This window comes from Zophobas morio, unplaced genomic scaffold (assembly GCF_036711695.1).
Source record: "Zophobas morio isolate AGI-343-1 ecotype UQ-CSIRO unplaced genomic scaffold, CSIRO_AGI_Zmor_V1 ptg000054l, whole genome shotgun sequence".
In the NCBI taxonomy this organism is placed as follows: domain Eukaryota; kingdom Metazoa; phylum Arthropoda; class Insecta; order Coleoptera; family Tenebrionidae; genus Zophobas; species Zophobas morio.
The window spans coordinates 1,079,362-1,100,742 of NW_026972159.1; the positions used below are offsets into that span (position 1 = coordinate 1,079,362).

At 29.8% G+C, this 21,381-nt stretch overlaps 1 protein-coding gene across 3 annotated transcripts in view; it reads left to right on the top strand.

Annotated features, from left to right (window-relative positions):
• LOC135142820 (protein O-mannosyl-transferase TMTC1-like) overlaps positions 1-21,381 on the top strand; it is a 489,367-nt gene that overhangs the window by 145,100 nt on the left and 322,886 nt on the right. For 2 of the 3 annotated variants that reach the window (XM_064074588.1, XM_064074587.1), the window contains exon 3: positions 15,346-15,366. The exons of the other annotated variant lie outside the window; for it this stretch is intronic. The gene's annotated coding sequence lies outside the window, so the exon portion shown is untranslated. The remainder of the gene's footprint in view (positions 1-15,345; positions 15,367-21,381) is intronic. 3 annotated transcript variants of the gene reach the window in all.

Genomic DNA, 21,381 nt, shown 5'->3' on the forward strand with positions numbered 1-21,381 from the left:
AATTTTCCAGGTATCAGCACATTTCCTTGATTCCTCCATTATTTGTTCAAAATTGTCACTTATACTTTGAAGTTTGTCTTTTAGATGTTCCATCCATTTTACAAGCCTCATCTAAAGTAATATTTGAACTCTGTAAAGTTTTTGAGACCAAATTAACATTTTCTAAAATTTTGCATTGAAATACTAATATAGCAACAAATTCAAATCAATCCATTTTTTTACGAAGAGCTACAGCTTCATCTATTTCACTTTTCTTTTTTGATGTTAAAATAATTTCAGCTCATAACTGTTGAGAGATTATATCTAATGGCAATTAGAGAATCAAATCTCGATGACCATCTGGTGGGGCATAACTTTTTTTAAGTTTTTTTTATAACACACTTATCATTTTCTTTCATCTCAATGTTGTTGTTGTTGTTTTTGCCATCTCGGTAAACTCTCACTAAAATAGACGTACCTATAGAGCATTTATTAAATCATAAAATGCTGAAATTCCTGGTACATTCTTAACAGAATCATTAAGGACTAAATTGAGGTTATGTGTAGCGCAATGAACATATTCGGCGTAATAATGTTGTTTCAAGTTCTTCATTTTTTTTTTATACCATTTTCCCGATTTTTTAATTTTCATTTGGATTTGATATCACAATTTTTCGTTTATTCAATTTTTCACATTTTCAATTCCTCGATTTTCCAATTTTCAATATTTAGATTTTACAATAATTTTCGTGTTTTCGACCGCAATTTTTCGATCTTTAAGTTTCTCAATTTTTAATCTTTCGATTTTTGAATTTTCCGTTTCTTCAATTTCTCAAGTTTTTAGATTTCTCGAAGCCTTCATTTTATACTTTTGCGTTTTTTCATTTTGAGTTTTCAATTTTACAATTTTTCTATTTTTTAACTTTTCCATTTTGTTTATTCGGAAAGTAGAAAATTCGAAAAATTGAAAAATCGGAAAATTAAAAAATTGGAAAAAATTGAAGAAACAAATAATTGCAAAATCGATAAAACGGAAAATCGAATGGAATTAGCTTTTACGATTTTTCAACTTCGATTTTTTAAACTTTTTAATCTGTATTTCGATTTTTCGATTTTTGGAATTTTCTGTTTCTCATATCTAAGTTTATCGATTTTTTTGAGTTTTTCGATTTTCCCGTTTATCTTTTTTTTAAGTAAATATTTCAATTTTGAATTTTCCGATTTCGGCCTATTTCGATTTCTCGATCTTTTGAAGTCTCAAGTTTTCGATTTCGATTTCTTGGTTTTTCGATTTTCAAAATTTTCGATTTTTCTAGTATGTTTTAAATTTTCGATTTTTTTAATTTTTCATTTTTCTCTTTTATAACCTTTATGTTTCGATTTCCCGATTTTAGTTTTTTAATGTGTTTCAATTTTTCCATTTTTGGAATTTTCGATTTCTCATATCTCAATTTTCTAATTTTAAAAATTTTTCTATTTCTCGATTTTTAAGTTTTCGCTGTCTCAATTTTAAACATCGCAATTTTGGGAATTTTTCAGTTTCTATATTTTTCAGATTTTCGAAATTTTCATTTTCCCCATTTTGTAATTTTCATTTTCTTGATTTTATATCACAATTTTTCATTTTTCCATTATCTTTATTTTTTCAATGTTTCTTTGGATTTTATAATTTTTTGTTTATTCAATTTTTTACATTTTCAATCTTTGATTTTTTAAGTTCTTGATTTCCAATTTTTTATATTTCGAAGCTTTCATTTTGTACTTTTTCAGTTTTACAATTTTTCTATTTTATAATTTTTCGATTTTGTTTATCGAAAAGTTAAAAACTCGAAAAAATAAAAAATTGAAACAATGAAAAACTAAAAACCGAGAAACTTAAAAATCTAAAAAAAAATTAATGAATCGAAGAATGGGAAAGAAGAAAAACCATTCGAATTGAAAAATTGGAAAATCCAAAAATTGTAAAATCGAAAAATTATAGAATCTTGAAAATTGTAAAGTCCAAAAACTGTGACATTCAAACACCGAAAAATTGAAAAATTCCAAAAACGAAAAACTTTAAAAATTATAATTATTAGGAGTGTTACATAATTAAAATGAAAACTAGAAAAACTGCAAATGAAAAATTAAAAAAACGGAAAATTGAAAGCAGAAAATTGAAAAAATAAAGAAAATTAAAAACCCACACGAAAAATTGCAAATCAAAAAATTGACGAAATTTTAAACATCTAAAAGTTGAAAAATCAAAAACTGATAAATCGAGAAAACGAAAATTTTCAAAACTGAAAAGTCGAAAGATTGAAAAATCGAAATTTTGGAAAATCGAAAAACCGAGGAATTCAAACTGAAAAAAGATCGAGAATTCAAGATGTCGAAAAATCTAAATATCTAAAATTTAAAAAATTGAAAAATTACAATAACGAAACATTTAACATTAAAAACAACACAAAATCAAAAAGTCGAAAAATTGAGAAATTGAGAAATGGAAAAATGAAAATTTAGAAAAACCAAAGATTGAAAAGCATAAAAAAAAATTAAATCGGGAAATCGGAACGTGAAAAAATTGAAAAATTTTAAATTTAAAAATTCGAAAACTTGAAAAACCGAAAAACTGAATAAATGAAAAACCAAAAAATCGACAAATTGAAAAATCTCAAAACTGAAAAATCGAAAAATTGAAAAACCCAAAAATCGATTTCCGGTAAGTCGAAAAATCAAAATTTAAAAAGTTGAAAAATGAAAATATCAAAAAACTCAAAAATATAGACATTCTCAAAATTGAAATGTTGAAAAATTGAGAAATCGAAAACTTGAAAAATCCATAATCGCAAAAAAGAACGAAAAGTAAAAACATTTTAAAATCGAAAAAACGAAAAATCGAGATGTAAGAAGTCGATAAATCCAAAATCGAAAAATTGGAATACACGTTAAAAAGGTTAAAATCGGGAGATCGAAGCATAACAGAACATAAAATCGAAAAATGGAGAATTTTAAAAATCTAAAATCTTGAAGAAATAAAAAATTGAAGAATGGAAAAGCCGAGAAATCGAAATTAAAAAATTGAGACATCCAAAGATCCGAGAAATGGAGAAATCGAAATAGCCCGAAATCGAAAAACCGGAAAACTTAAAACTGAAATACACATTTAAACTTAAAAAAAAACGATAAATCAAAATATTCAAAATTCGAAAAATCAGAAATTTTAAAAATCGAAAGATCGAGAAATCGATATATCAAAAAAGTGAAAAATTTTAAATTAAAAAATTGGAGATATTGAAAAATCCCAAAATTGGAACAACGAAAACTTGAGAAATCGAAAAACTGAAAAATCGATAAATTGGAAAGAGGAAAAATCGAAAAATCAAAGAATTGATTAATAGAGAAATTGAGAAATGTAAAAATGAATTGTGAAACTGAAATATCGAAAAATTAAGTAAACTAAAAATCGAGAAATCAAGAAATCGAAAAATTGTAATTCAATTTTGTTTTATTTTTCCACAAAATTTCGATGTCGAAGATAGAAATTCAACACGGATTCATAGACCATAGGTACACTGTTATTTTTTTTTTAATTTATATAACATTTATTTGACAAAATTGTAGAACTAAAACTTAACATTCAAAGATCGAAAAATTAAAAAATTCCAAAAACGAAAAATTGAAAACCTGCAATCAAAAATTGAAGAAACGAAAAATTGAAAACAAAAAAAATTGAAAAATCCAAAAACTGAAAAATTGAGAAAAAGAAAAAATATAAAAACTCGTTCCTCGCACGTTAAAATACTTCGATTATTAATCACCTTTATTAACAAACTTGTTCGTTAAATAGCTATTAATTTACCTGATCTCATTTTCAATTCCAATGAAAACCCCTTCTTTAAAAATTGCACATTTTAAAAAAATATGTCGGTTACGTTACGGTCTGCGCCCCTTTTGACTCTGCGCCCCCCCCCCCCGCATTGCGGGATCTGCGGGGGTGCTATTTACGCCACTGTTCTCATGTTTGAATATTGCACTAACAAGATCGGCATTTTCAAGACAGAACACTTAATTCTTATTCGAAAATCGGTTTGAAATATCAATTTCTTGTTATAATTAACGGGACAAAAACACCTGACACTCTGACAGCTTGCCAGATCCCGGCACTGTTTCTGAAGCTCGAACTGAAAGCTGAAATGGCGCAATTTAGTTTTAAACTGCATTAAAGTACAATAACTGTGTACTTTAGTTACAAGTTCTGGGAGCAACATTGCTCTGCTCTCTGCTGCTTGCTTATTTAGTAATTGGCAATTACCGTCTCTAATAACTCCTCTTGTTATAAACAGCCCTCAGTGCAGCCTTATTACCCCGCACCTCCGCCTATGGCCGAATCGATACTCCTGTTGTTGACAACGTCTAAAAAATGAACCCAATCAAACTCTTCCCGAAACGAAACACACTGAAAATGCCCCAACTTTTCGAAATTAGTCGAAAAACACATATCCGCGTGCAGCGTGCAGCTTTCCACGAAACTTTAAATCGCGCGTTCATGAATTAAACATCAAGTTGTCTCCTCGAACCGAGAAGTATGTGCGTTACAAGTCTTGTTTTTGCTCTATTTACCAGAATAAAACGTCATTAAGCATCCAAACCTGCTGAGTGCAAAATTACAACATGTTAATGAGTACTTCATCTGTATAAACGCACAGTAAATCTTCTTTTAATATATTCTCCCGTTCGCAAACTTCCTGCGCCATTAAGACGTTAGACTTTTTTTAACCGGAAACTTTCACATCTGCTTTGCATTCGACTGTCGAGCGGTTTTTTATGGATGGAGTTGTCAACTTTAAATGCATTTACAATTGGAAACAATTCGAGAAACACGACACTCTTAACGGCCGGGCCTGCTTTTGTGCGTGGGCGGAAATTGCGGAATTACCACTTGTAACCTGCATAAAACACGAAATTTATGTTCTACCCTCGTTCCGCACAAATTTATTAAAGAAAACGCGCTTTCTACACGAAAATGGCTCTGATTTTACATTTAACGCGAAAATAGTCCGCAAACGGCGGACATGAACATAGCAAAGTAACGCGAGCAACATGAGCGACGAAATCAGTGTTCGTGCCTTAAGTTCATTTCGTAAAAAAAGAAAAAAAAAAATCAGAGACTGCCAAATTTTGATTCACGGAGGGTAAGCAAACGTTTCCGTCTGTCTGTCTGTCTGCCTGTCTGTCTGTCTGTCTGTATCCATTTTTATTAGACACGTACTATCCGAAACTATTAATAATAATAATAATAATAATAATAATAATAATAATAGTTTATTGATCCCAACAGGTCACCCCAATTACAGGAATCATACGACTAAATAAAAATAAATTCATTGTTAACAAAAATCATAACTTAATTAAATATAAAGAAAAAACTATTAAGACAAATCCCTAATACAACAGCATATGTAACTGGAAGAATCAAAGTGAATGTCACATTTATCAGCTATCTTATTGTACAAAGAACACATTAATGAAATTGGTGATCTAAATAAAATATTTGTGCGCGAATAAGTTTTATAAAATAACAGGTGTTTGCGAATACTAGGACGCGGTACCAGAAAATTTATCTTATCTAACAGTGCAGCACAGTCTACCTTATTGTTAAGAAGATTATACAAAAAACGTATGATTAGAATGTTGCGACGCACACTAAGAGCTGTAAAGTTAAATCTTCCTAGTAGAGTGTCGTGATTAAATCCACGAGAAGGATATGCACCATCTTCCATGAAGGCTAAAAATTTCAAAAATTTTCTCTGAACAGCCTCCAGATTGACTCTGTGAACTTCGTAAATTGGCGACCAAATAATAACGCCATATTCCAGTCGAGATCTGATTAAGGAATAGAATAAAATCTTTAGAGTGTTCTGATTGGAGAACTCACGACCATTTCGAAAAATAAATCCATACATTTTGAAAGCTTTCGCTATTATGTCGGTAATATGTTGAACAAATGTAAATTTAGAGTCGAAAATTATTCCCAAATCTTTGAAGCTTTCTAATCTTTCAATGACGACATCGTCAATATTATACTCGTATTGAACAATCAATTGCTTTCTAGAATATGACACAATTTTACATTTTGAAATATTCAGCATGAGTCGGTTTTGTTTACACCAAGTATACAAAAGATGTAAGCAAAATTGCAAGAAGGCACAGTCCTCTATCGATTCTATTTCAGTATATAATTTGAAATCATCTGCAAACATTAGCTTTTTACATCCTACTGTATCCGCTAGATCATTGATGAACAGGAGAAAAAGTAGAGGGCCTAAATTAGAACCCTGAGGTACACCTGAAGATGGAAAAAACGATTTGGAAATAAAATTTCTGTATTTAACTACGTGTTCTCTTTCGTGTAAATATGACTGAAACAGTTTGATTAAGGAATTAGAGAAACCCAAACGGTTTAATTTTTCAACTAGTATCAGATGATCGATTTGGTCAAATGCCTTAGTGAAGTCGGTGTATATTACATCACACTGTCCTCTGTTATCAAGGATTTCACATACATATTGCGAGAAGGAAGTCAGATTCGTAATGGTGGACTTTTTTTGTTGAAAACCGTGTTGATAAGGAGATATCATATGCTTGGTTGAGTTGTAAATGTCACAGTACAGAATCATTTCCAGAACTTTTGAAAAATTGCACAACAGGGAGATACCTCTATAATTGGTGACATCATTCTGTCTTCCTTTTTTCAAAATGGGACAAACGTACGCTCGTTTCCATAAAGATGGAAATACCGAATTTTTTAGTATTAAATTGAACAATATACAAAGTGGTTGTGCAAACGCATGTGCACAATCTTTAATTAGGAAAGAAGGAACACCATCGATGCCCATAGTGAAGGAATCTTTGCATCGCTTTAAACATTTTAAGACGTCATCCACAGTAATATGCGACGTTTCAATCTTCGTACTGAACATAGGCTTTAGTGATAATTGAGAAAAGTCTGCTGGACTAGGCTGGATAAACACGCTGTTAAAATATTCAGCAAATGCATTTACAATATCCGTTGGGGTTGAAAGTTGTTTGTTATTATACTCCATATGAGCTGGAATCCTCGATGTACCTTTTTTCGCTTGAATGAAACTCCAGAACTTTTTTGGATCACTAGATATTGAAGCCTCGATTGTAGCTAGGTATTTTTTATATGCTTCCTTGATTAGACGTTTACATTGAGAGCGACAATGTTTGAATAAATTATAATAATAATGAGTTTTCTGTTTTTTATACAACGAATAAACTGATGCCTTATTATGAATACTTTGAATTATTTCAGTCGTGAACCATGGAGGGTAATACTGACGATGACTAGATGAAGACGAAAATTTTGGTACAGCCAGATCGAATAGTTTATAAAGTTGGGCATAAAATTGCGAACAAGCATCTTCGACGTTGTCGATGTGTTCCAAGAAAGTCCAGTCAGCAGCTAACAGTAGATCATATAACATAGGATAGTTGGCTTTTTTGAAATTGTAACTTTCATTTAAGTTGTTAATTTGAAAAGCATACGACGAAGTGAAAGATATTAAACCGATTGTTGTCAAATTTTGTTTGTTGCTAACCAAAATTTAGCTAATCATCCCCACCAACAATTTGATGGCGTCATTTCAATGAACGGTATTCTAAAATGATTTGAATGTTACACTTTCAGTTTTTTCGCTAAACGTCTAATTAATAATTTTAGTCCTGTTTTGAGAAGACAAACTTATTCACATCAAACTAACTTCTACGTGATATTTTTTCGATCTATAAACATAAATAAACACCTGAGCTTCAAATTGCTATTACCTACTGCTGAAGGACAAGGGATGTTATTTATGGCTCTGGTTTTTACTTTATCACAAACGAAAATCGTAAGATCAAATTTTATAATTTTTTTAAAGAGCTGCATTTTTCGGATTATATTTACAGCCCTCGACCAATTTTTTATTGATCAAATTAAGAACCTCATTTTTTAGATTTGCTTATATAGGGTCACTCAAAAAAAATGAATCAGTCAATTTATTTTATTGGATAAATCAAGAATTACAAAACTGAATTGTACTTTGAAATCTTGCAGACGTTTTAAGGTTATTGCAAGCATGGTAAATTCTTGCTCAAAATCTATTTGTTTATGCCCTCAAAAAGTTGATGACGTCATCTCAAAATTTTGCCGAATAAATTCTTCCCAAAATGTGCAAAATATGATGAGTTTATACTTGCATTCATATTTTTAAGTTTGCTTAACCAGGTGGCCAAGAAAATTTTGGGAATACAACACTGCTATTTATACATACTTCACTTAAAAATGAACATATTGTTTCCCAGATTCCTTATCCAAGTGATCTAGAAAAAAAAAAATTATGCAAGGAAAACAACCTTTCTTCTATATAGAGAAATTCTCCTTTTTTTTCAATTTTTTTGTAGTATTTCTAAAACGACGAGTTTTGTTATGGGTTATGTTTATAACAGATTAACACAAGCGTTGAAAAATTACCATAATTGGGACAGCTGGATTCTTTTATGTTTTCTTGACGTTTCATGACCCCTAGAGCATAAAAAAGTAGGTTCCGTGCCTACTAAATTTTATAAGTATGTAAAGAATGTCGAGCAGAACTTGTAGTTTATGAATTCGTGTTCAGTTTTTACCCTAGACGTCTAGATTTTTGAAAAGAAAATTAAAATTTTGGATAAAAACATTTTTGAATTTTTATTTGAAATAACAAAATCGAATGATCTGAATTCTTGCAAACGTTTTAAGGTGATCTTACGCATAGTAAATTGTTAATCAAAATTTATCCCTTTTAAGAAGAAGCTATATTTGTTCGACTGTACTTTTTAGGCGAGGAAAGTTCTGTCGAAATAACTTACTCAGCTTACGATTTATCTAAAAAACCATAGATCTCTGTACAATTTTTGATAACTTCGATTTAGTGGTGACGTCATTCAAAAAAATTCATTTAATAATATTACATCATTACTGGAAAATACCCATGAATAGGTTTACGGAATTCATTGTTCTTTAGAGGCGAGGTAACTTTCGTCGAATATCTTCAGATATTTTTTTTTTAAGTAAACTTTTGATAAAGAATTTATAGTGTTGTTAAATACAACGTAAGTGAAGGAAATACTTTTAAAACTATTTATTTAATTCTAGTTGCAGAAAATGTTAAAAATATGCTTATTAGGCTTCAAAAAAAAATTAATAAAAAGATTAGAAGTTAGAAAGTAAATAAAACTGTTTCGAATTTTAAAAACGTCTTCCTGGACTTTTTAATTATGCAGTAACATCTAGGGACTACTGATACATGAGGACGGATAATTCCTTTAACTATCTGTCGACGTATGCGTCTGTGGCGGCGCAACAACAGATTGGTAAGCGAAGAAAGATAAGCCGCTCTGTATCCTAGTGGTCAAGGCACCCGCCCGGCAAGTGGGAGATGTGTGGTTCCACATCTAATCTAAATCTCTCTGATCTATTTGATCCATCAGATCTATATAGCCTCTCTGATCGATCCAATATGTCTGATATTTCTGCTGTTTTGATACCTCTGATCTATTGTCTATCTGATCTATCCGCTGTTCTATCTGATCTATCCGCTGTTCTATCTGATCTATGTGTGTCTGAGTTTTTCGAATCTTCGACTTTTCGATTGTTCAAATGTTCGGTTTCTTTCATGTTTCCATGTCTCCATTTTCTAATTTTTGGATTTTTCAGTTTTTCGATTTTACGATTTTTTTTATGTTTAGATTTCTTAATATCTCAGTTATTCAATTTTTATTTTTTTTTTGATTTTGTGATTTTTCAATATTTTGATTTACCGATTTATCGAGATTTCGACTTTCTGATTTTTTGATTGTTCAATTTCTCGATTTTTTGATTTTTCAATGTTTAGGTTTGTCGATTTTCTTTTAATTTTAACTTTTAAATTTTTAGTTTTGCATTTTTCGATTTGGACTAAGGTATTTCGATTACTCAATTTTTTGGTTTTTCGAATCTTCGACTTTTCGATTTTTCAGTTTTATGATTTTTTTTATGTTTCCATGTTTCCATTTTCTTATTTTTCGGTTGTTCAATTTTTCGATTTTACGATATTTTTTTATGTTTAGAATTGTTAAGATCTCATTTGTTTCATTTTTAATTTTTTTTTATTTTTGATTTTTCAAATTTTCTGTTTGCCGATTTCTCGATTTTCCGATTTCTCAACGGTTAGGTTTGTCGATTTTTTTTTAACTTTTAAATTTTTAGCTTTACCATTTTTAGCTTTTCCATTTTTCGATTTCGATTTTTTAATTTCTCGGTTCTTCAAATCATCGAATTTTCGATTTTTCAATTTTTCGTTTTGTTTTCATGGTTCTGTTTCCATTTTTTTATTTTTCGATTGTTCAATTTTTCGATTTTACGATATTTTTTTTATGTTTAGAGGTCTTAAGATCTCAGTTATTCCATTTTTAAATTTTTTTGGTTTTTCGATTTTTCAATTTTTCTATTATTTACAGATTTATCGAAATTTCGATGTTTTGATGTTTTGATTGCTCAACTTCTCGACTTTTTGATTTTTCAATGTTTAGGTTTGTCGATTTTCTTTTAATTTCAAGTTTTAAATTTTTAGTTTTTCATTTTTCGATTTGGACTAAAGTATTTCGATTTCCCAATTTTTTTATTTTTCGAATCTTCGACTTTTCGATTTTTCAATTTTATGATTTTTTTTGTTTCCATGTTTCCATTTTCTTATTTTTCGATTCTTCAATTTTTCGATTTTACGATATTTTTTATGTTTAGAATTCTTAAGATTTCATTTATTCCATTTTTAATTTTTGATTTTTCAAATTTTCTGCTTGCCGATTTCTCGATTTTTCAATGGTTAGGTTTGTCGATTTTTTTTTATTTTAACTTTTACATTTTTAGCTTTTCCATTTTTCGATTTCGATGTTTTAATTTCTCGGTTCTTCGAACCATCGAATTTTCGATTTCTCAATTTTTCGTTTTTTCTCATATTTCTGTCTCCATTTTCATATCTTTCGATTGTTCAATTTTTCGATTTTACGATATTTTTTTTTATGTTTAGAATTCTTAAGATCTCAGTTATTATTCCATTTTTAAATTTTTTTTTTTTGATTGCTCAATTTCTCGAGATTTCGATGTTCTGATTTTTTTATTGTTCAATTTCTCGATTTTTTTATTTTTCAATGTTTATGTTTGTCGATTTTCTTTTAATTTTAACTTTTAAATTTTTAGTTTTGCATTTTTTGATTTGGTCTAAGGTATTTCGATTTCTCAATTTTTAGGTTTTTCGAATCTTCGATTGTTCGATTTTTCAATTTTATGATTTTTTTGATGTTTCCATGTCTCCATTTTCTTATTTTTCGGTTGTTCAATTTTTCGATTTTACTATATTTTTTTATGTTTAGAATTCTTAAGATCTCATTTATTCCGTTTTTAATTTTTTTTAATTTTTGATTTTTCAAATTTTCTGTTTACCGATTTCTCGATTTTTCGATTTTTCAATGGTTAGGTTTGTCGATTTTTTTTTATTTTAACTTTTAAATTTTTAGCTTTTCCATTTTTCGATTTCGATTTTTTAATTTCTCGATTCTTCGAATCATGGAATTTTCGATTTTTCAATTTTTCGTTTTTTTTTTTTGTGGTTCTGTCTCCATTTTCTTATTTTTCGATTGTTCACTTTTTCGATTTTACGATATTTTTTTTTGTTTAGAATTCTTAACATCTCAGTTATTCCATTTTTAAATTTTTTTGGTTTTTCGATTTTTTAATTTTTCTATTATTTACAGATTCATCGAAATTTCGATGTTTTGATTTTTTGATTGCTCAATTTCTCGATTTTTTGATTTTTCAATGTTTAGGTTTGTCGATTTTCTTTTAATTTTAACTTTTAAATTTATAGTTTTTCATTTTTCGATTTGGACTAAGGTATTTCGATACCCAATTTTTTGGTTTTTCGAATCTTCGACTTTTCGATTTTTCAATTTTATGATTTTTTTTTGTTTCCATGTCTCCAATTTCTTATTTTTCGGTTGTTCAATTTTTCGATTTTACGATATTTTTTTAAGTTTAGAATTCTTAAGACCTCATTTATTTCATTTTTAATTTTTTTTTATTTTTGATTTTTCAAATTTTCTGTTTACCGATTTCTCGATTTTTCGATTTTTCAACGGTTAGGTTTGTCGAATTTTTTTTTAACTTTTAAATTTTTAGCTTTTCCATTTTTAGCGTTTCCATTTTTCGATTTCGATTTTTTAATTTCTCGGTTCTTCGAATCATCGAATTTTCGATTTTTCAATTTTTCGTTTATTTTTTCATCGTTCTGTCTCCATTTTCTTATTTTTAGATTTTACGATATTTTTTATGTTTAGAATTCTTCAGATCTCAGTTATTCCATTTTTAAATTTTTTTGGTTTTTCGATTTTTCAATTTTTCTATTATTTACAGATTTATCGAAATTTCGATGTTTTGATTTTTTGATTACTCAATTTCTCGATTTTTTGATTTTTCAATGTTTAGGTTTGTCGATTTTCTTTTAATTTTAACTTTTAAATTTATAGTTTTTCATTTTTCGATTTGGACTAAGGTATTTCGATTTCCCAATTTTTTGGTTTTTCGAATCTTCGACTTTTCGATTTATCAATTTTATGATTTTTTTAATGTTTCCATGTCTCCATTTTCTTATTTTTCGCTTGTTCAATTTTTTGATTTTACGATATTTTTATTATGTTTAGAATTCTTAAGATTTCATTTATTCCATTTTATTTTTTTTTAATTTTTGATTTCTCGATTTTTCGATTTTTCAATGGTTAGGTTTGTCGATTTTTTTTATTTTAACTTTTAAATTTTTAGCTTTTCCATTTTTCGATTTCGATTTTTTAATTTCTCGGTTCTTCGAATCATCGAATTTTCGATTTTTCAATTTTTCGTTTCTTTTTTATGTTTCTGTTCCCATTTTCTTGTTTTTCGATTGTTCAATTTTTCGATTTTACGATTTTTTTTTATGTTTACAATTTTTAAGATCTCTGTCATTCCATTTTTAAATTTTTTTGATTTTTCGATTTTTCTATTATTTACAGATTTATCGAGATTTCGATGTTTTGATTTTTTGATTGCTCAAAATCTCGATTTTTCGGTTTTTCAATCTTTAGGTTTGTCGATTTTTTTTTAACTTTTAAATTTTTAACTTTTCCATTGTTCGATTTTTACTTCCCGAGCGTAAGCGGGAAGTATTGTAATCAAGTCTATCGGATGAATAGCCACTTTCATATTTTTTCGACGTTTCATGACCACTACAGTACGAAGAAATGGGTCTTCCGTTTCCGTCTGTCTGTCCATCTGTTAAATTTTGTATTTATATTAGGAATATCACGTAAATTTGTCTAATCATCGCCACCAGTAATGTGATGACGTCACTTCAAAATTGTGTAGTTTCTGATTTCGTGTTGAGTTTCTACCCGAAACGTCCAGGTTTTTGGAAAAAAATAAAAATTATAAAACCATTCGACCTGATCAGACCTGATTTAATTTGACTTGATTTGACTTGACCTCATCTGATCTGATTTGAAGCTGACTTGACTTGACCTGACTTGATCGGACTGAGTTGATAGAATATGATCTGATTTAATTTGATACAATTCGACCTGATCAGACTTGATTTAATTTGACTTGACTTGACTTGACCTGATCTGATCTGATTTGAAGCTGACTTGACTTGACCTGACCTTTTTAACCTGACCTGACCCGACCTGATTTAACCTGACGAGACTTATTAGAAGGAATTTCATTTTAACCTTAGAATGATATTAGAACGACATATCACCTGACCTGATCTGATCTGACTTAAGTTGATCAAATATGACCTGACTTAATCTGACTTGACTTGACCCTGTTTGCTTTGCAATCAGACCACCTGTTGCCCTTGGAACATGACCAGTGTCAAAAAATTCGAAATTACAAGCGAGTGAAGCGAACTACGACCTGCATTGTGTTATTTCTTACAACGAAGCTACTTTTTGTCGGCGAAATTCTTTAGAGAGCTATTCTTGTATAAAATTTGAAGCGACGTAATGTTTTGTCGAGATTTCTTACGTGAACACTAGCGAATTCCTTTAAAAATTGTTGTCTGTTGTCCGTTTGTTCCACATTAGTTGCTTGTTAGCTTCTGAACGTCACTGCCTCCTCTCAACCAAAAAAAAAAAAGATTTATTTAGCGATTTCGAACCGAGCTTCGGATGCCATTGTCCGTCGTAATAATAAAAGCTTCTCTGATACGAATATGTGTAATTCCGCGTGAGGGTCAAACCGCGATCCACTCCTCCTACGATAAATAATAAAATAATCGCGAAATTAATTTGTATGAGGTTGAGCGGCTGCTGCTCATAATTGAATCTACCTTCGTCAACTTCTAAGTTAATTAGACAGAAGTAGAGTAATTTTAGAAATTGCCAAAATTGTTGGGATCCACCTTAATAACTCAACCGGATGTTCTCGGCGCTCGCTTGCATCCCGAAAAATCTATTTTTCCGCGCCAGTCCGCCCAAATTTAAAATTCAATGCCGTTCTAACAATTCTAACCGAAATTGATTCTAGTTAAGCGGAATTTATGAATAGATACCTTATATTAAAAAAGTTTGCGTCACTTTTGCCGAAACCAATTTTGCGCCCTCAAAATACAAGGAAGAAGTTATATGTCGTTATTGGGAATAAAGTTTCCGATGTATTCACTTCTGTCGCGTTCGAGCTCGGTGTTTACTTTATTTTTGCGTTGTCGCGGTATCTGGAATTAATTGCGAGTGCTGTAGTAGCCGGAAACATCGACGCAATAATCTTGCAAGCTGCTTTGCGAGGGCTCTTACTTTCCCGGAGTTGATGTAAGTGGCATTAAATGTGAATTTACTACAATAAGGGAATATTTGAATATGAAGGAAAAGTGCACTCGAGTCGTACAGATCTCCAGTGCAAGAATAAGCCGTCAAATTAGATGAAGTAGAACAGAAGAAACAGTGTTATGCGATTAGACATAATTACGAATTTATTTACATAACACAGACGTGGAACACTTTACACTTCGCGTCACGTTATTTTCACATTTCATTAGGCAGCTTGCCTTGCTAATGCGTGAGAGTTGGAGTATGTTTTTGGAAATAAATTAGAAACGACGTTGGAATTCTACGCAGGGCGACCTCCTCTGCATTCGGCCGCTATTAGCATCGATCGTGAAGTGTGTGTTTTTCAAAACTCAATTTAGAACTAAAAAAAGAAATAACAAAGTTTGTAAGTAGCATGCAGCCAACATCTAGCGCCCGAATCAAGCATTCTAATCGAGTCTTTTTTTACAGGTTCTACGGACCACCAAGTCTGTAAGTACAGTTTTGACGGGGTTGTTGTTGAGACCGAGTATCTCATCCTTCGAAACCACATTAACAAAGTTCTACAGATTGCATTGAGATTATGCACATTTCTGGGTTCGTGTAAACTAGTCGCTAACTAACCAGATTTGGTTAGAGATCATTGTCGAAATTGCGACGGGTTCTGTCGACGGTTAAAGTTTGTTTCCTGTCGTCGGTTGGTTAACCTGATCCCCCTGAAATACCTGCGTTTTGTACGGGTTTCATTTATGGATGCTTAATGATTTAATTCGGAGCAATTATGACGGGATTATTTACATTTTGCGCTTCTGCCACGAACTTGAGGGAACTAGGGCGTGAGATTTTTTTTTAGGTTTAGACAGGCAAGTTTGAAGTAGGCGCCATTTGCTGCCCTGAATTACCTGAGTTGAGATGAGTAAGGGATTCAACAAATAAACTATTTGCTAAAGAAAGATCTATGAAGTAACTGTCGAAAATTATTATCGCACACAAAAGTATTGTTGATACCCAGCAGCGAGGGTTTTAGACTACTCAGTCTCCTAACTGCAGGTTTCCATAATCCCTAAACACTGAAATAAAATAAAGGATCCAAATTTTCTGGCTTAATTAATTTTACAATTTTTTGATTCTGTAATTTTTCAGTTAGTCCAATTTTCCTTCTGCATTTTTTCGTTTCGGTTTTTTATTTTTTTTTATTTTCATATTTTTGGATTTTCCGATGTTACGTCTTATAATTGTTTTTTCTATTCCAATTCTTTGTTTCAATTTGTTATTTTCTTTGTTTTTTCGAATTTTCAATTTTTCAGTGTTTTGATTTTTAATTTTTGTTTTTTTAGTGCGAACTTTTTCAATTCATCGATTTACAATTTTTGGTTTTATCAATTTTAGATTTCTCAGTTTCTCGATTTTTCAATTTTTCATTTCTTTAATTTTTACTTTGCAATTTCTTTAATAATTTGTAAAATTTTCCACTTATTCAATTTTGCAATTTTTGAAATTTTCCATTTTTTAATTACTGGATTTTAAAACTTTTTCATTTATTCAAGTTTATTTTTCAATTTCTCGACATTAATTTTTTAATTTTTCGATATTTCAATGTTATGTTTATCGAATTTACAACTTTGAGGATTTCGTAATTTTCCGATTTTACAGTTTTTGGGTTTTCCAGTTTTTCGATTCAATTCATTTTTTCTTCTTTCCAATTTTTTGGTATTTGGTTTAAATGTGCAATAATAATCAAATCTTAAAAAAAAATTCCATTTTTCAATTTTGGTATTTTAGAAGTTTTCCATTTTTCAATTATTGGATTCTAAAGCTTTTTCATTTATTCAAGTTTGCTCAACATTTAATTTTTTAATTTTTTGATGTTTCAATGTTATGTTTTTCGAATTTACAGCTTTGACAACTCCATAATTTTCCGATTTTACAATTTTTGTGTTTTACAATTTTTCGATTCGATTCATTTTTTCTTCTTTCCAATTTTTGATTCATTAATTTTTTCGATTTTCGACTTTCTAGATTTTTTCTTGTCTTTAGTTGTTCTAATTTTCGATTTGTAGTTTTTCGTTGTTTCAAAAAGTTTCCAAAAAAGAATGGTTAAAATTGGTTCAAACGACTGAAAATTGGTGTCGAATTGTATGTAATTTTCTGCTAGTTACAAATCCGAAATCACCTTCACGATATCTATTGCAATAAAGGTAAAATATGATTCCAAAATTTTCCAAAATTTTCAAAAAAAACGCTTAAAATTGGTTCAATTTGCAATTTTTCGGTTTTTCAACTTTTAGATTCTTTAATTTTTCGTTTTATCAATTTTAGATTTCTCAGTTTCTCGACTTTTCAGTTTTTCATTTCTTTAATTTTTAGTTTGCAATTTTTCTAGTATTTGCTCTAAATATGTAATAATAACCATAATTTTTAAAATTTTTCACTTTTTCAATTTTGCGATTTTAGAAGTTTTCCATTTTTCAATTTCTCGAGATTTAATTTTGCAATTTTTTGATGTTTCAATGTTATGCTTTTTTTGATGATTTCATAATTTTCCGATTTTACAATTTTTGGGTTTTCCAATTTTTCGATACGATTAATTTTTTCTCTTTTCCAATTTTTTGAGCAATTAATTTTTTTCGATTTTTAACTTTTTCGATTTTTGGATGCTGCTATTTTTCTCGTCTTCAGTTTTACGATTTTTCAATTTTTCCTATCTTTTAGTTTGTCGATTGTTCAATTTTTTGGTTTGTAATTTTTCGATTTATATGTAATTTTTCGATTTTTCAATCTTTTAGTTTTTCGATTTTTCAAAAATTTTCCAAAAAAAAAAATGGTTAAAATTTGTTCAACCGACCGAAAATTGGTGTCAAATGTTGGATCATCTTCCGCCAGTTAAAAATCCGAAATTGCCGGGACGATATAAGTTTCAATAAACACGAAAATTGAATTCAAAATTTCCAGAAAATTGTCAACAAAATGCCTAAAATGGGTTCAATCGACTGAAAATTGGTGTTAACCTGTATATAATTTTCCGCCAGTTGCAAATTTGAAATCGCCGTCATGACATCTTTTCCAATAAACACGAAAAGTGAAATCAAAATTTTCAAAAATTTTCCAAACAAATCAATAAAATTGATTCAATCGACTGAAAATTGGTATCGAATTGTAAAAATTTTTCGCCAGTTACAAATCCGAAATCACTTTCACGACATCTAATGCAATAAAGGTAAAATATGATTACAAAATTTTCAACAATTTTCCAAAAAAATGCTTAAAATTGGTTCAATTTGCAATTTTTCCGTTTTTCAACTTTTGTTTTCTTTAATTTTTCGTTTTATCAATTTTAGATTTCTCAGTTTCTCGATTTTTCAATTTTTCATTTCTTTAATTTTTAGCTTGCAATTTTTCTAGTATTTGCTTTAAATGTGTAATAACAATTACTATTTAAGGAAACATAATTTTCTCAATTTTGCGATTTTAGAAGTTTTCCATTTTTCAATTTCCCGAGATTTAATTTTTCGAATTTACAACTTTGACGATTTTATAATTTTCCGATTTGACAATTTTTGGTTTTTCTAATTTTTCAAATTCGATTCATTTTTTCTTCTTTCCAATTTTCTGATTAATTAATTTTTTTGGATTTTTAACTTTCTCGATTTTTGGATTTAGCTATTTTTCTTGTATTCAGTTTCACGATTTATCAATTTTTCCCATCCTTTAGTTTGTCGATTTTTCAATTTTTCGATTTGCAATTTTTCAATTTGTATGTAATTTTTCGATTTTTCAATTTTTTTGTTTTTCGATTTTTCAAAAATTTTCCAAAAAAATGGTTAAAATTGGTTAAATTGATCCAGAATTAATTGGTGTCAAATTGTAGATAATCTCTTGGAAGTTAGAAATTTGAAACACGAAAATTGAATTAAGAATGTTCAAAAATTTTCCAAAAAAAATGATTAAAACTTGTTCAATCGACCGAAAATTGGTGTCAAAAGTTGCATAATCTTTCGCCAATTACAAATCCGAAATCGCCGGTACTAGATAAGTTCCAATTAACACGAAAAGTGAATTCAAAATTTCCAAAGAAATAAAAAAAAATGGCTAAAATCGGTTCAATCGACTGCAAATTGGTGTCAAATTGTAGACAATTTTCGCCCATTTACAAATCCAAAATTGCCTTCACGATGTACGGTGAAATAAAGGGAATATAGGGTTCCAAAATTTTCAAAAATTTTCCGAAAAAATGATTGAAACTGGTTCAATCGACTGAAAATTGGTGTCAAATGGTAGATAACCTTCTACCAGTTATAAATCTGAAACCGCCGTCACGATATCTATTCCAATAAATACTAAAAGTGTATTCAAAATTTTCAGAAATTTTCCAAAAAAATGATTAAAATGGGATGATTCGACCGAAAGTTGGTGTCAAATTTTAGATAATCTTCCACTATGCACAAATCTGAAATCGCCGTCGGGATATCTGTTCTAGTAAATACGAGAAGTGAGTTCAAAATTTTGAAAAAATTTTCAAACAAATGGTTAAAATCACTTCGATCGACTGAAAATTGGTGTCAAATTGTAGATAATGTTCCACCAGTTTTAAATCTGAAATCGTCGTCAGGATATCTGTTCTAATCAACACGAAATGTGAATTCAAAAGTTTCAAAAATAAAAAAAAAGTCAAAATTGGTTCAATCGACCGAAAATTGGTATCAAATTGTGGATAATCTTCCGCCGGTTACATATCTGAAATTGCCTTCACGACATATGGTGAAATAAAGGTACGGTTCCAAAATTTTCAAAAATTTTTCAAAAAGATGGTTAAAATTGTTTCAAACCACTGAAAATTGGTGTCAAATTGTAGATAATCCTGCACTAGTTACAAATTCAAAATCGCCTTCACGATATCTACTGAAGTAAAGGTAAAATATGTTCCCAATATTTTCAAAAATTAAAAAAAAATATTTAAATGGGTTTCAGTCGAACGGAAATTGGTGTCAAATTCTAGACAATTATGATATCTGTTCCAATAAACACGAAAAGTGAATTCAAAATTTTCAAAAATTTTCTAAAAAAATTGTTAAAATTGATTCAATCACTCGAAAATTGGTGTCAGATTGTAGATAATAATCTTTCGCCAGTCACAAATCTGAAACCGTCGTCAGGGTATATGTTCCAACACACACAAAAAGTGAATTAAAATTTTCAAAAATTTTCCAAAAAAATGGGTAAAATTTGTTTAATCGAACGAAAATTGGTGTCAAATTTTTGATAATTTTCCGCCAATTGTAAACTCAAGATCGCCGGTACGATATAAGTTCCAATAAACACAAAAAGTGAATTCAAGATTTCCAAAAAAATTTTCAAAAAAAGACTAAAATGGGTTCAATTGACCGAAAATTGGTGTCAAACTGTGGATAATCTTCTGTTAGTTAGGAATCTGGAATCGAAAAGTGAATTAAAAATTTCCAAAAAAATTAATAATTCTAAAAGTCTAACAATAAAATTGGTCCAATTTGTAGATAAATACGATTGAAGAGAAGAAAAATCTTACGAAAGTTATACAAAGAAGAACATTGCATATAAATTGCAAATTCTAAAATAAAAGTGTAATTTTGATATTCAGAAATTAGTACAGTTCAACAAATCCCGCTTCTTGGAAATTAAAAAAAACATATCTTTTCGAACTTTTATTTGTGATAACCTTTAAACACAAAACAAATATAGATAAGTAATACCTGTATCAGTGTAGAAAGCTAAATGATATCCTATAAATGTGTTTTTGCGATTTCATTATGTCTGATTCGAACATTTTTTAATTGTTACTAGCTTTTGATACGTGTATATTTAACATAAAACACTACGGTGTGTTTTATCGTTCCGTTCTACAAACCTCCAGCTCGATCTTTCCGGCCTTAACATTCTAACCTGCCTCTGCACACACTTATTCGTGCGTTGTTCCATGCGTGCTTTCCTACAAGACAAGGATTTACAACGGCACTTTGGTAAGCAAACCGAGTCGGACGAACGTCTGGGAACAACTCATTTCGCCCGAATTTATTACGGCAACTTTTTTAACAAGAACACTGTCTGACCTGGCAATATAAGGAGCGCAAGACGTATCCGGATTACCGCCTGAGAATTGATGATAGACAAACTCTATTTCCTGGTCATTTCCAAACTGTCAGTCTAAACGGACTACGCCGCAACAATCCGAGATATTATCAAAGTTCTCTAGTTTGTCATAGTCCGCTTCAAGATTACTTAATCTATTCTATGCAGATTCGAAGCTATATCGAACCGCCACGTCACACTTTGGCACCGATTATAAATTGCAAATTTAAGCCGTGGCGAAGGAAAGCTGTCTGCGGGACCGCAAAATGGAAATTAACGCCCCGAAATAACAGTATTTTCGCGCACCGTTAAGGTCGCACTACTGAAATAGTTATTTGTTCAAACGACAGCCCCTTTTTTTTCTCACGTTTCCCCGACAAAGCCGCGCTGGAATTTGCAACCCGA